Source organism: Spinacia oleracea, chromosome 1, assembly GCF_020520425.1.
Source record: "Spinacia oleracea cultivar Varoflay chromosome 1, BTI_SOV_V1, whole genome shotgun sequence".
NCBI lineage: Eukaryota > Viridiplantae > Streptophyta > Magnoliopsida > Caryophyllales > Amaranthaceae > Spinacia > Spinacia oleracea.
Window position 1 is genome coordinate 58190935 of NC_079487.1, and position 17524 is coordinate 58208458.

Sequence of the window (17524 nt, forward strand, 5' to 3'; positions counted from 1 at the left end):
CAAATTATTAATTTTCAAATTAAACATTCAAAACGATCTAATCGTAACGCAAACACCCTACGCGTTGCACGCCCATGGACCGTGCGCACACAGCCATTGCTGGCCATGTGCGCGCAGCCCATGCGCTCGTCGCATAGCTGCTGCTTCCCTATCGCAAGCCTCCGCACACATCGTGCTCGCTGCGCGCGCCAGCGCTCATCGCACGCGAGCTATCGCTCGCAGTGCGCGCGCGCGACATCGCTCGCTGGGCGCGCGACATCGCTCGCTGGGCGCGCGAGCCATCGCTCGCTGGGCGCGCGACATCGCTCGCTGGGCGCGCGACATCGCTCGCTGTGCGCGCGAGCCATCGCTCGCTGTGCGCGCGAGCCATCGCTCGCTGTGCGCGCGAGCCATCGCTCGCTGTGCGCGCGAGCCATCGCTCGCTGGCGCGAGCCATCGCTCGCTGGCGCGAGCCATCGCTCGCTGGCGCGCGACATCGCTCGCTGGGCGCGCGACATCGCGCGCTGTGCGCGCGAGTGATGCTGGGCGCAGCGCTCGTGGCACGCGAGCTTGCGCTCGCTGCGCGCGAGGCTGCGCGCTCTTGTGCGAGGCAGCGCGCGCTGTGGCGCAGCTCGCTTGCTGCCCACACGCGACTGCCTTGGCTCGCCCTTCGCCCATGCCCATTCGTTCATTGCTCGTGGCACACGACACAAGGCAGGGCTGCTGCCTTGTGCTCGTGCACTACGCCTTTGCTCATTGCATTCGTGCCGCACGGGCGACGAGCTCCCTTGCTCGTCGTCGCATGCCCGCATTATACAACACCCCTTAAGGGTAACACGAAGCGTCCATTGCTTCGTGCGTGCAAGTTATATGAACGAATCGCATAAAAATTTAAAATTTATATTTAAAATTAATGACAAATTAATAAATATTATTAATTTCATAATTTTAGGGCGAAAAAATCGAAAATTTATTATCCAATTGATTTCCGATTGTTATGGATTCAAGTCTAGGTCATAAAAATTTAAAATTTATCGTAAATTTACAATTTTTATGGTGGTTTTTAATCATAGGTTTCTAATTAAATTACAATTAATTATGAAAATCAAATTAATTCTAAATTATTCTAATTTTCAACAAATTAATCATAATTACAAATTAGATTGCATAATTAACAAGACTAGGCATTCAAACTTGTTAAACATATGCAGTAGGTCAATCAAAAATTCAAGATTTATCAACAAGAATCGCAAATATTTAATTTAACATCTTAAATTTACGAAATTTTGCATTCGAAAAACTAAAACCTTCGAAAAGTCATAGTTAGGCTTCGAATTTGAGAATTCTGGGTTCGGCCTTTTACATTCGGAATTGACACAAAAATCACTCAATTCGGATGAGTAACGAAGAAACTGCCGAAAAACTGCGTACGTATAATTAAATAAACGCAATTTGCAATTAATTAACAATTACGAAAATTAATCACCCCTTTTAATTCTTGCAAATTTGTAATATTTAACCATGTTCATGCAATTTAGATTATGAAAATAATAAGGGGCTCGTGATACCACTGTTAGGTTATGATACATATGACATTACATAGATCATGCGGAAACAACCATTAACCCAGGACAACATATTATTTACACATAATCATATAGCATAATTTAGATGCATACTCTTTGTTGCGTGCCCTCCCTAGCTGCGCCCGAACCGAACAAGAACAAGTCTTTAGGACTCCAAGTGTCGTCCCTCCGTAGATAGTCCACAGCACGTCCGGATCCGCCTTAAGATTGACCAACTAGAATCGCCCTTAAGGTACTAGAAAATTTCGGCACTTTATGAGCAAGATGTGTGTTTTAATTTTCTCTCAAAAAACTCACTTTTGAATACTTTGAAACTTGTGTATAAATTATGACCCCTAGGCCTTTATTTATAGAGTTATGGAAAAGGAATCGTAATCCTAGTAGGATACGAATTAATTGAAATTAGAATCCTACATGAATTCTATTTAATTAATTTATCCAATTAGGAATAGAAATTTAATCATACACTGACTCTTGTAGATTTAGGAATCACGCATGAGCACAAACTCACACACACACGGCAGCCACAAGGGCTGCCCATGCGCGTGCGAGCAGCAGCCCACGCAGCGCGGCCCACGCAACGGTGGCCTTGGCGCGCGCTGGGCCTGCCTTGGCTGGGCTTGTGGCGCGCGCGTGCTTGCTGGGCGATGGCCCGGCTTCGTGCTGGGCCTTCGTCCGGCAGGCCTCGTCCGATGCTAATTCGTACGATACGCTTCCGATTAAATTTCCAGTTCCGGAATTTATTTCCGATACGAACAATATTTAATATTTCCGATTCCGGAATTAATTTCCGTTTCGAACAAATATTTAATATTTCCGTTTCCGGAATTATTTTCCGATTCCGGTAATATTTCCAATTCTGACAATATTTCCGTTTCCGGCAATATTTCCGATTCTGGTAATATTTCCATTTCCAATAATATTTTCCGATACGTACCATGTTTCCGTTTCCGGCAACATCTACGACTTGGATAATATTCATATTTCCGATACGATCCATATTTCCGTTTCCGGCAATATCATCGTTTCCGGAGTATTCATTTCTTGCCTGTGACGATCTTAGCTCCCACTGAAACCAAGATCCGTCGGTTCCGAATATTCATAGATGGAGTATTTAATGCCATTAAATACTTGATCCGTTTACGTACTATTTGTGTGACCCTACGGGTTCAGTCAAGAGTAAGCTGTGGATTAATATCATTAATTCCACTTGAACTGAAGCGGCCTCTAGCTAGGCATTCAGCTCACTTGATCTCACTGAATTATTAACTTGTTAATTAATACTGAACCGCATTTATTAGACTTAACATAGAATGCATACTTGGACCAAGGGCATTATTTCCTTCATAACATTGTAAGGCCAGGCACCCTCAAAGGAGTAGAGTCAGGTGCATGTCTCATAGCAGCAATTCCCCACCAAGGAACTACCCACCTGATACAAGATCCAATCTCCGAGAGTGCGCAACGCCACTCATCCAGTGAAAGCCGGCCATACATCATGGGCCGCACAATGAATCCCTTCCTATTATAGCTTGCCATGTTCTGGTGGTGCCACCAACATAAGTTTCTCCATAAGACAGACCTTGGGGAAATACAAGAAAGATATTCAAAATTCAATGTTCAATATACAAGTATAAATTTCGATATACAAGAAGCTCCAGATCCTTACTTGGAGTAGCACCGGGCTTCCCGATAGCATGGAAGAGGGGTCCGACTTCAGCATATTAAGACCCATCAATGTCTCGCCAATTACAAGCGGCATTAGGTCCCTACCATAAGCAAACTGCTCCACAATCTCTATTATGGAGGCATCGCCATTGCCAAATCCCTACCGAAGCGGAAAACGTGGTGAATCGGATCCCAACCCTCCAAAGAAGCTTGAATGAGTGCATCTCAAGATTCACAAACCGGAAAGAGACAAGCACCCCAAGATGCATGCCATCAAGCTCCCTTTTCTCCAGTTTGCCTAACGAACCAAGCCAAGAGTTCAAGGCATTTTCAAAAGATATAGCCATTTGCTTTCTTTGTTTTGTGAAGAAGTAGAAGGTAAAGAAGAGCAGAGAAGGATTGGTGCAAGAATGTGATCCGGAAAGCTCCCTATTTATACAAAAACAACACTTATGGTGGTACTCGAAAGGACCACCTGCGCCCCTGGCGCAGGGCATGCAAGAAGGACGAGCTCAATGTCCACTTTATGACCCCAAGTAAGCGCTTTTTATAGCTTTGGGTAGCTAGATCAGCTTCAATAATTCATGTTGAAGATTAGTCGCAAGTAATGCATTAATCGCAAGCCGCGCAATTTCAAGCAGTCTGAATCAGCACCCTGGTCAAGTTCGGGTTAATCTATTCAAAATTCAAAACATTCTAGTCCTAGATCGGCGTCTTAAGTCGAGTCAGCATATGCATAAGCAAAAGTTGAATATACTTTGACTTGCGCTTTTCCTTACCAAAAACCCTCAGTCAAAGTGGGGGCTTATAGTGGGTATGTACACTCGAAAAAATGGGAAAATTTTATTTTAGAATCAGCATATGCATGAGCGAAAGTTGAATATACTTTGACTTGCGCTTTTTCTTACCAAAAAACCTCAGTCAAAGTGGGGGATTATAGTGGGTATACACCCAAAAAAATGGGCAAATGTTTTCCATTTCGCATGCATACATGCAGCCACAAATTTCAAAATGCACACACAACGCATACAAATTCAATTCAAACCCTGCAAAAACACATACAAATACAAACCATACCAATTTAAATCATACCAAAATCAATCATACAAGTTCAAAGTACAAAATCCAAGATTCAAATACAAAAACCATAAAAAATCCAAAATTCAAGCCATACAATTCTAAATACAAATACAAACCACAAATATCAATACAAACATCCCTATACAAAAAACCCAACCAAGGCAAAGCTGGAACTCGCTACCATGCAGGATCAGTCCATCAGCCACAATGTCAATCAAAGGCTCCTTGTTCCTGCTCCGGCTCATGTACCGCTCCAAATCCTGGTCTAACTCTGTCCCTGGGGTAGCTGGCTCCTGCTCCGAAATACGAAGGGGTACCGGAAGGCCGCTGAGCTCCCTGCTGATAGGGGGGATACTGATAAGCCTGCGGGGTCGTCATAAACCGGCGCTGCACCTCGAAGTCATAGGCCGAGCGCCTCAGCTCCATCTCATGCCAATAAGCCCAAGATTCTGCACTCCAAGGCTGGGAGCAACTCGCTCCGAAATAAGCACCACGGGGAGGCGTGAAAGGCATTGTAGGGGGTTTTTTTGTGTCAAAACTTGTTTCCCGTTCTACAAGAGGGGCGGTTCTTTAGAAAACCGTACAATTTTTGTACCTCAAAGGAGTCGCCACCAAACATTGTTTAAAGTCTCGTTTGGAAAGACCGCAAGTGACTCAATGTTGGATAAGGCCTTGAATCCTTGAAACGGATGGGTGAGATCCGGGCACGGGAACAAAAATGCATATTCGGCGAGCTTTAGAAATAGGAAAATTTGTAATTATTTATCCAACCTTTGCCCGATTTTCTTTAATTAAGCCTACCTATGCAATATTTTTAAATAATCCAACCTTTATGACCCAACTACTATTATTAAACCTAACAAGTTATTAACCTGCTATAGGCGGTATTCACCCTTACGTGGCATATAACAATTATAATTTTTTTTCCCCCTTATTTTCTTTAATTGCGATTTTAATTTTCGTTCCTCTCTCCTCTGCGATTTTCTACTTCATCTCTGCACTCCTCTCCATTATTTATCTCTACCTCTTCTCCACCATTGTCGATCCCTCATACGGTCATACCTCTGCATTCGATGTTCATCAAAATTAATCAGCAATTGTTATGGCTGGGGTAAAGCAATTTCCTGTTGGATCTGGTCTTCTTCAAATTCCATGTTTTTTTTTCTTTCTAAATTTTCAACAAGACCACAACATCCCACAACATAAAAAAAAACTATATTATTGCAACAGCTTGGGTTTTTACGAACTGACCATCAAGGAAGCCCAAAATTCAAAATTTACCAAAAAAGGAACAAAAACGCTAAGGTCCGTAAGTTCACCTTCAATTGTACGATTTTGGAGACGAAATTTGAATGCGCGTGGATGAAGTCACCTATTTCCACAAGAAAATCGTTGATGATGTCATGAACCAGTATAATTGTGGTTGAAGCAGCAGTAATGGAGGAGAGAGGAATTGGAACACGGTACAGAGAAGAGAAGGGTTAAGGGTTTTTTGAAAAAAAAATGAAATCCTTGTTTAGGTGGCAAGTGATGATGACGTGTCCAATATTTTAGGAGGGAAACCAACTTTAGGTTGTCAACGTTTTACGTTGACTTTGTAGCAGGTAACCGGTCATCTAGGCTTAATAATAGTAGTTGGGTCATAAAGGTTGGATTATTTAGAAATATCGCATAGGTAGGCTTAATTAAAGAAAATCGGGCAAAGGTTGGATTAATAATTACAAATTTTCCTTGACTTTGTAGCAGGTAACCGGTCATCCAGGCTTAATAATAGTAGTTGGGTCATAAAGGTTCGATTATTTAGAAATATCGCATAGGTAGGCTTAATTAAAGAAAACCGGGCAAAGGTTGGATTAATTATTACAAATTTTCCTTAGAAATATTCAAGTACGTTGGCACAACATTGTTTTCGAAAATAAACCCTAGATTAGACTATGTGGGTTTGTATTTAGAGCAAATTGAATCTCTAATTGTATGGTGGTCACTTTTGCTTTAAAGATTGATTTAAGGAACCTAAGGCCGGTTTGTCCAAAAAATATCTTTGTTAAGCGTGATGTAACCTTTGTATTTTGTTGTATTTAGCATGTTGGTGATGAAAGCAATAAAGCAAATAAAGCAACATCACAATACTAAATAAAGTGCGGAATTAGTAAATACAAGACCCCCTAGAAAAGGACTAGGGAGTAGGTCCACATTGCCTAGAAATGGACTAGGCAAGTAAAGATGCGGAATTGAAAGTGCGGTATTGAAATTTCGGTATTGAAATTGCGGTATTGAAATTGCGGTATTGAAAGTGCGATATTGAAAGTGCGATATTGAAATTGCGGTATTGAAAGGTGCGATATTGAAATTGCAATATTGAAAGGTGCATAATTGAAATTTGTACTTGGGCACATGAGATTCGAACGCCAAGCGGCTCCTTAAAAATAAGTGCGCCCGACACGAATTCAAAGCCAAAAATCTCAACTTGGGAGAGGTTGCTCAACCCAAATATCCTAGATTTTGCATGTTAAACTTGAACTTGAAAGCTTGAACATTGAAGTTTTGAACTTGAAATAATTGAAATTTGAACTTGAAATGATCCTAGTTTAGGGAAATAACTATGAACAACCCTAAACATGGTAAGATCTTGAAAATGGAAAACTTGAACTTGTATATTGAAAATGGAGTTTTGAATCTCAAAAGACTAAACCTTTAAATGTTAAAAGGTGTCAGCTTTGATTACCCCATGTTTGAAGGTGATTCTAGTCCAAGAGGTGATTGCAAACAACTTAGACATCCTTGAATCTTGAAAATTTTGTATTTTGCATTTTGAAAAAGTTTGTATTTTTGGAAAACATGTATGATTGTTGCAAGTGGTATTTTTTAATTATTAAAAACACCAACTTGCTAATCATTTAGAAATCAAAGCAACATGGTAGATTAGAATGGGATTCGGATTTACCTAGTTAGATTTAGGCAAGATCTCCCAATTGCTTTGGAATTTAGGAATTTTGTATGTGCTTTTGAGGAGTTTTTGAATTGTATTTTAAGGCGTAATGTCGAAATTACGACGTTGTATTGTGGTTCTCCTCCTCATTATGCTGAAAATGAGGGGTATTTATAGAAGGAATTGGTGCAAGGCACCAGCACACGTCAGCGCAGGGCGCTGGACCAGCGCTGGGCGCTGGTGACGTGGCTTGAATGCCGCCAAAGCAAGGACGGGGAATCTGTACTTGTTTCGTCTTGTAGTGTTGTACCTGTTGTACGAATAGTACTAGGTTTGGCGTTTTTTTATTTGCTTGGAGGTTAAGGCATCGTTTAGCGTCTAAAAATAAGCCTTTCTCGGGTTTTGAATTCCGGTTTTACGGGACGGGGCCCGGCATGCTCGGTTTTGTGGGTCGGCGCCCGAATTTGACTTGCCTTATTTGATTTTGAGTGGAAAAAGCCTAGTAAAACCAATTTGATGGTCTACTAGATGAGATTGTACTTGGATTTTGAAATTGAATTTGGAAAATTGTATTTTGTACCGAGAACCGAAAGGGGAACGGTCTTGGGGGTTGGATTTTGGATCTTGAATTTGGAAATATTCTTAGCAATTGGGATTTCCGCCTGGAGTTACTCCAATCGCCTAACAAGGATAATGGTATCGTCATCATCCCAAAGGGGAGACACAAATTAGGTGTTTACAGAAGCCCCCACTTTGACTGAGCCTTCGGTTAGGAAAGCGCAAGTCAAAGTATCTCGAAAGGGACGGAGAATGATCAAGATGTTCTGCAATCAAGACCACTCTTTGTACGCCGGTACTGTAGACACCTACTTTTGTCCCCATTCCCGCAAGGGAAAGGTTCGATGATGAAAGCATAAAAACTCCACTTGACAACGCATCTCCTATAAAATAAACGAATCTCGATTCCCCATTTCATTTCACCCGAAACCTGCTATTTATGGAAACCTGCTAAAAATAGTAACTGCCGTAAAAGGTAGCTTCTAAAAGTGGCAAATCATAAAGGATAGAAACCTGTCAGAATTAGGTGTTGCATTCCAACATAAATCCTAAATGAGATAGAAAACTGCGAGAATCCTATTCCTAATATGATTCGGAAATAAGAGTTACGTATTAATTAAAATCCTAACGAGCCTAGAGTTCGTAACGGGCCCAGACGCATTCCGTCATAAAATTGATACGCGCTAAAAGACTCGATTAAGTCTCAAACTCTACGGATTTCAGGAATCCGAATCTGACCAAAGAATTCTGCCAGACCCTATTTTCAACGCCCAGCCCTGGGCGCCGAAAATTCCAGCGCCCAGAGCTGGGCGTCGAAAGTACCTGGGACAGATTCTTTTCCTAATCCGTTTCGTATTCAAATTCCTGAAAAACTATCTTTCTACGCCAGTTTTTCCTATAAATAGACCCCTAAAACCGACGTGGAAGGAACACACAACAACACATAATATACTCTGAGTATTGACTCTAAACCCCTTAGCCTAAGCCTCTCGCTGCGAAACTGTTCACGCGTTCTGTCGCAATCGATCCATAAATCGAACAGAACGTATCCTGTCCCATAATCGAGATTCGTTAAATAAAAAGGAGAAATAGCAAAGTCAAAGTGGTTAGTTTTCTGAGAACCGTGACGCACCTCTCAAGGGTGCGTCGTAATGTGTCCCTTTTCGATGATTTAACTGCTTTCCTCGCCCTTTTTATGAACTGTTAAACTAACCTAATATGATTGTTCTATCACGCCTAACAAATATAATATTTTTGGGAAATCGGATTATCATGCTAGGTCCCCTTAATTCTATTTAAATCAGATAATCACGATCGAATTAGTATTATATGTTGCATATTGCTAAAATCAATTCAGCTTAGTTTAAAATTTAACGCAAGTCCCTTCAATTATTTATGCTGAGCTAGTAAGGATATCCTGCCTCTGGAGTTATCGACGAGCGAATTACTCCTCTCGGTAGTTACAGTCCCCCGAACCCTCAATCTCTACCTTGCGGGTGTATATTGAGAGATCCCCACACCAGGGATCACAAGGGAACCTACGGCCGTCGTGGTCAAACATAATTGCACTCCCTTTATGTCACGATAACCGGGTTTTGTCAGTTTTTCTCATTGTTGTTAAAAACTGAATGGAGACTCCTATATTACTAGTCAATTGGGTGTATACTCACAGGAAATCCAATTACACTTGATTGAATAAAAATAATCTTCACACCCACGAGGGACAAGGTCACGCATTAGCCTCGCGCTTTTTCGACCCCCTCACAGTGGCGACTCTGCTGGGGATAGTGAAGGAAATACTCGTGCTTGTAGGTAATCAAAATAGCCGAAGGGTGAAACGATCCTACCCCGCGTTTATTTCCCCATCAAGTTGGGACGACCTGAAAATCAGCATATTAATGTGAACGGGCAGAACATCATAACGAATCTCGGCTCCCTCGGGAGTTGGGACTAAGGATACCTTTTTTCGCCAATAGGGGGGTGCATACGCCGCGCATGTTTCCCACTCGGTACTTGTGCAGGTAGTACACCTATCCCGAACCCAATCGCTCGCTCATTAGGTCCCTCTCGCCTGCATGCCCCCTTGGCTTGCACTTGCGAGCTGGCCTCTTGAGCGAAATTCGTCTGTTGAAGACACTACCTCGACCGGGGCATGTGTTGGATCTACGATAGAAGCGGTACCAAGCCAGGCGCAAATAAACTACCCATAGAAGCCTATCATAAACTACGTGACATATTTAATTTTCAAATCCATGTTTGTAATGTAGTTATGTGTAGCGAACTATGTGACTATGTTATGATTGTGTGTACGAATAATGCTAGACAAATAATGCTAGAAAACCAACGACCTTAAAAATTGCCCAAACATTCATAGACTAATTTGCCAAAGAGTTATACCAAAATACGTGTTCCGCAAGCCCGAACGATCGCCACAAAAATAAGCGACGCTCGGGATGGCCTGTAACGAATCCCACAAACGCTGCACAACGCGTAAAGGACGTTATTAGGCAAGCACGCAAAATTAAGTCTCATAAAACAAAAGAATATACGCGAACAGAAAACGAGTACCAGTCAGGGACGCATTTTCAGCGCCCCTGGCTGGGCGCCAATATTTCTCACGCCCACTGCTGGGCGCTGAAGTTGCTGCCTGGCCTTTTGGTCAGGCACATCAGCCTCGGTGCCCACGCATGAAGAAAATACGTAGCAAAAAAAAAACAACTTTTCGTAAAAACAATTGCTACGAGGGCGTATGAAAAAGCACTCGATTCTAAAAGCGACTTGTAAAAAATAAATAACTCTTTGTGTCGTTGTTAGGCCTCCTACGACGACGATGTTCGGCACCAAAGCCGAGCATGCTAATTAAACCTTGAATGTCACATGGGCGAAGTATTCAAAAGATAAATGTTCGAATAAAGTCTTCAAAAAAAAAATATGTTCAAATAAATCCGAGTCTAGACTAGGCTATGCCAAAATACAATCCAAATCCTAAGTCTTAGTTGTCTTATCCATAGAATCGGTCCTAATGCTTGGTGTCGTTCTGCAAGTTAAAAGGTTAAACCATATTGAGTCTCCCTTCCTAACATTTAAATCAGTAAGCACCCATATGTAATTGTCATCCCTTACTAAGAGTCTACGGCCTCAATACTCTCTCACCAATAAAAAGAATATATTATAGTATTTGCAAAATGGAAACGGTCACATTCTGGAAATCATTCCACCATAGTCGCACAACCCCCAAAGTGAACCTAAGGTGTTAATACCATTGGCAAAGAAATAATTAATGGCCCCAAGGCTTATAATCACATTGGGTCACGACTATCATAGTCCTCTCGAGTCACTCGCTCCTTGAAATACTACTATAAAAATGTATTTCTAGTCTAACCGGAAACATACAAATTTAATTAAAATTTAAAGCTCATATAAATTTATAATTGAATCCAAAAGTTTAATTTAATTTCAGTCGTATTTAAATTAATTCATGATTTTAATTTTAGTAAAATAATTAGAATAAATAAAATTTATTATAATTACAATATTCAAAATTAAAATCCAAGAAAATAATTTAAATTATTAATTTTAAAATTAATTAAAATTACGTAAACTGAAAATTTCAAATTAAAATTTCAAAACGATCTAATCGTAACGCAAACACCCTACGCATCGCACGCCCATGGGCCACACGCACACAGTCATCGCTGGCCATGTGCGCGCAGCCCATGCGCTCGTCGCATAGCTGCTGCTTCTACCCTTCGCAAGCCATCGCACGAGTTGGTGCTCGCTGCGCGCGCGCCAGCGCTCGATGCACGCGAGCCATCGCTCGCTGTGCGCGCTCGCCAGCACTCGCTGCGCGCGCTCCTGCGCTCGATGCACGCGAGCCATCGCTCGCTGTGCGCGCTCGCCAGCGCTCGCTGCGCGCGCTCCAGCGCTCGATGCACGCGAGCCATCGCTCGCTGTGCGCGCTCGCCAGCGCTCGCTGCGCGCGCTCCAGCGCTCGATGCACGCGAGCCATCGCTCGCTGTGCGCGCTCGCCAGCGCTCTCTGCGCGCGCTCCAGCGCTCGATGCACGCGAGCCATCGCTCGCTGTGCGCGCTCGCCAGCGCTCGCTTGATGCGAGCCAGCGCTCGCTGCACGCGGCATCGACGCTGGGCGCAGCACTCGTGGCACGCGAGCTAACGCTCGCTGCGCGCGAGGCTGCGCGCGCTTGCGCGAGGCAGTGCGCGTTGTGGCGCAGCTCGCTTGCTGCCCACACGCGACTGCCGTGCCTTGCCTTCGCCCATGCCCATTTGTCCATTGCTCGTAGCCCACGACACAAGGCAGGGCTGCTGCCTTGTGCTCGTGCACCATGCCCTTGCTCATTGCATACGTGCCGCATGGGCGACGAGCTCCCTTGCTCGTCGTCGCATGCCCGCACTATACAACACCCCTTAAGGGTAACACGTAGCCTCCATTGCTTTATGCGTGCAAGTTATATGAACGAATCGCATAAAATTTAAAAAATTTATATTTAAAATTAATGACAAATTAATAAATTAATATTAATTTCATAATTTTAGGGCGAAAAAATCGAAAATTTATTATTCAATTGATTTCCGATTATCATGGATTCAAGCCTAGGTCATAAAAATTTAAAATTTATCATAAATTTACAATTTTTATGGTGGTTTTTAATCATAGGTATCTAATTAAATTATAATTAATTATGAAAATCAAATTAATTCTAAATTATTCTAATTTTCAACAAATTAATCATAATTACAAATTAGATTGCATAATTAACAAGGCTAGGCATTCAAACTTGTTAAACATATACAGTAGGTCAATCAAAAATTCAAGATTTATCAACAAGAATTGCAAATATTTAATTTAACATCTTAAATTTACGAAATTTTGCATTCGAAAAACTAAAACCTTCGAGAAGTCATAGTTAGGCTTCGAATTTGAGAATTCTGGGTTCGGCAGAAAAATACCCTTTTTGTCAAAATTTTAGAATGCCTTTTATATGCGGAATTGACACAAAAATCACTCGATTTGGATGAGTAACGAAGAAACTGCCGAAAAACTGCGTACGTATAATTAAATAAACGCAATTTGCAATTAATTAACAATTACGAAAATTAATCACCCCTTTTAATTCTTGCAAATTTGTAATATTTAACCATGTTCATGCAATTTAGATTATGAAAATAATAAGAGGCTCGTGATACCACTGTCAGGTTATGATACATATGACAATTCATAAATCATGCGGAAAAACCATTTAGCCATGAATACATATTATTTACACATAATCATATAGCATAGTTTAGATGCATACTCTTTGTTGCGTGCCTTCCCTAGCTGCGCCCGAACCGAACAAGAACAAGTCTTTAGGACTCCAAGTGTCGTCCCTCCGTAGATAGTCCACAGCATGTCCGGATCCGCCTTAAGATTGACCAACTAGAATCGCCCTTAAGGTACTAAAATTTCGGCACTTTTGAGCAAGGAATGTGTCTGAATTTTTCTCTCAAAAACTCACTTTGAATACTTGAAAAACTTGTTATAAATTGTGAACCCAGGCCACATATTTATAGGGGTATGGAAAGAGAATTGGAATCCTATTAGGATACGAATTAATTAAATTAGAATCTTAATGAAACTCTTATTTAATTAATTTATCAAATAGAATTAGGAATTTAATCATTAAACGAATCCTGTACGTTTTAGGTTTCGTATGCGAACACAAACACCCACGCACGCACAGCAGCCCACGAGGGGCGCCATGCGCGCGCGCGCACAGCCCGAGCATCGCAGCCCACGATTGCCGCAGCCTTGGGCGCGCGCTGGGCCTGCCTTGCGGTGGGCCTGGCGCAACCTTGGGCTGGCGTGTTGTGGCGCGCGTTTCCCTTGCTGGACGTGGGCCTGGCTTCGTGATGGGCCTTCGTCTAGCAAGCTCGTCCGATGCTAATTCGTACGACGCGCTTCCGATTAATTTTCCGATTCCGGAATTCATTTCCGATACGAACAATATTTAACATTTCCGATTCCGGAATTAATTTCCGTTTCGAACAAATATTTAATATTTCCGTTTCCGGATTTATTTTCCGATTCCGATAATATTTCCGATTCAGACAATATTTCCGTTTCCGGCAATATTTCCGATTCCGGCAATATTTCCATTTCCGATAATATTTTCCGATACGTACCATGTTTCCGTTTCCGGCAACATCTACGACTTGGATAATATTTATATTTCCGATACGATCCATATTTCCGTTTCCGGCAATATCATCGTTTCCGGAGTATTCATTTCTTGCCTGTGACGATCTCAGCTCCCACTGAAACCAAGATCCGTCGATTCCGAATATCCATAGATGGAGTATTTAATGCCATTAAATATTTGATCCGTTTACGTACTATTTGTGTGAGCCTACGGGTTCAGTCAAGAGTAAGCTGTGGATTAATATCATTAATTCCACTTGAACTGAAGCGGCCTCTAGCTAGGCATTCAGCTCACTTGATCTCACTGAATTATTAACTTGTTAATTAATACTGAACCGCATTTATTAGACTTAACATTGAATGCATACTTGGACCAAGGGCATTATTTCCTTAACATATTTCCGTTTCCGGCAATATCATCGTTTCCGGAGTATTCATTTCTTGCCTGTGACGATCTCAGCTCCCACTGAAACCAAGATCCGTCGATTCCGAATATCCATAGATGGAGTATTTAATGCCATTAAATACTTGATCCGTTTACGTACTATTTGTGTGAGCCTACGGGTTCAGTCAAGAGTAAGCTGTGGATTAATATCATTAATTCCACTTGAACTGAAGCGGCCTCTAGCTAGGCATTCAGCTCACTTGATCTCACTGAATTATTAACTTGTTAATTAATACTGAACCGCATTTATTAGACTTAACATTGAATGCATACTTGGACCAAGGGAATTATTTCCTTCACATATTTCCGTTTCCGGCAATATCATCGTTTCCGGAGTATTCATTTCTTGCCTGTGACGATCTCAGCTCCCACTGAAACCAAGATCCGTCGATTCCGAATATCCATAGATGGAGTATTTAATGCCATTAAATACTTGATCCGTTTACGTACTATTTGTGTGACCCTACGGGTTCAATCAAGAGTAAGCTGTGGATTAATATCATTAATTCCACTTGAACTGAAGCGGCCTCTAGTCAGGCATTCAGCTCACTTGATCTCACTGAATTATTAACTTGTTAATTAATACTGAACCGCACTTATTAGACTTAACATAGAATGCATACTTGGACCAAGGGCATTATTTCCTTCAGAATCACCGTCGTACGATACGATTTATTCGTGTCGCCCAGCTTACGAATATTCGCGATACGATATACGATTCCGACAAAGGTCGTATCGTATAATACGTTTCCAACTAATTCCTGAAAAGATATTAAATCAATTTCTGATTCATTTAATCCGGGTGATCTGTTACGTGTCATTGGTGTGACCTTGTAGGTTCAGTCAAGAGTGAGTTGTGAGTTCAATATCCATTAGAACTCACTGATCGGAAGCATTGCTCCAGCTAGCTGTTCCGATCACTTGATCTCACTGAATTAATTGTTCGCAATTAATCTGAACCTTGGTATTAGACTTAATGCACCTTGGGTGAAGGACATATTTCCTTCATTAGGTTCCTTTACTTAACTTTAAAGCGCAGTGATCACAATACAAGTAGCAATTCTATGTCCTAAATGCAAGTTCAAATCAACATAGTGCCATGACTAGGGTTTTCCAAAAATATTTCTTGTCATGTACTCGAATACAATTTTTAAAGCTCGCCGAATAAGCACTTCGTTCCCTTGCTCAGATCTCACCCATCCGTTTCTAAGATTCAATGCCTTATCCACAAAGAGTTAACTTTGGTCTTTCCAAACCGGACCCTTAAAATTGTTTGGTGGCGACTCATTCGAAATTCAAATCTTTCAAAACTATGTAGGGGAAATCCAAAAAAAAAGTGCGAAAAAAAGCCCCACAGTCAGAACCCCAACCAGCTCGTCAGGAGTAACTTCTGGGGTGACATTCATCTTGACAAGAGCATTAATTAGAGCAGTGCGATGCTCAACAGAGGAAGCCATGAGTTCCAAATATTGACCTCTGCTTTTGTACGCTTCAATTGTTTGATCAAGGGATTTTCCTCATTGAGTGGAGGGACATTGGTTGTCGGTGTTGTCCTAGTTGACTGGCTATTGAATTCGGCCGGATCGAGTCTTGACCTGAACACTATTTTCTGCCTTAGTGTCCAAGTACCAATTGGCGTTCACAATTTCTTGACATTCATCATCAGAGATGTTCTCCCTAGGGGGATCATGGTATATGTCTTCATCATTACTGGCCCATATCCCACAAATATCTTCTTGAGGTAACCCTGTAACAAATCCGGACTCCGAATTTTCATCGGGCTGCGCAAGGTCAAGTGCGGGCCTCTGGTTATGAAAGATTTCCTCTACTTCGAAAGGACCCACAGCATTGAAAAGAGTTTCTTGATTGTCTTTGAGAGCCGTTTTGCGAGCCTCATCTTCTTAAACATGGTCATAAAGCTCAGCTACCGCCGCTGCCAATAAAGTCATCTTTAATTAAATTTTGAGAGAATGAGTCCGAGCACCTATTTAGCACGTGATTTGAATTTAGAACTTGGACTTTCCGACACATGGTATGATATGCATGCAATGAATGAGACCTAGACTTGACTCTATATGCCACTCCGGAGATTCGAGATTTTGGATTTTGTATTTGTGTCCGGGGTTTGCAACACGTTGGAAATGTTTTGGAGGAATTACAACATTTTAGGATTTGCCTAAACATTTGTACGTGTATCGGGACTTACAACCCATTGGAAGTATTTTTGAAAGGAGCTCCATTCTTTTGTGGAGGCCTCCTCCTTGTATTGTTTCTAGAGGTTTGCGACCTAAATTAGAACTCGGAATATCGAAAGGGAATTTTGACCCATTGGATTTTGTATATTTGTTCCGGGATTTGCAACCCATTGGAACTATTTAGGGGGGATTTCAACCCAAAGTCGAGTTTGAAATATTTTTGGGGAATTACAACCCGATAGAATGCAGAGATTGGATTTGCATTATTTCAAGGGATTTTCAACCCGGGGATAGATAGAGTTTGGAAATTGGATTTGTATTATTTCTGGGGAGTTTCAACCCATGAAAAGGGAAATTGGATTTTGCATTATTTCAAGGGGATTTCAACCCGTTACTAGAACTTGGAATATTTTAGGGGAATTTCAAGCCATTGGAATTTGGAATATTTCAAGGGAATTTCAACCCAAAATAGAGTTTGGAGTATTTTAGGGGAGTTTCAACCCATGGGATCTTGTATTAGGAAATCGAATTTGTATTATTTTAGCGGAGTTTCAACCCGATAGAATTTGGGAATTGAATTTGTACTATTTCAGGGGATTTTCAACCCGTTGGAAATGTTTTTGGAGGTCGAATTTGTATTATTTCTAGGGATTTTCAGCCCGTTGAAATTTTTTTTGGAATTGAGCAACGGTAAACAAGAATTTTAGTAACTTGAAAGTAAATTTGAAACTTGAGTTTGATTTGGAGTTTGAACTTGGAATTTGAAAAGAGGAGTTTTGTATAGAAGATGAGGCTTTGAATTTGGATTTTGAAGGACTTAGAATTTTTGGACTCGAAAATTCGGCATTACGCCGCAATAGGTTTTAGGCATTTGAAATGGACTTGG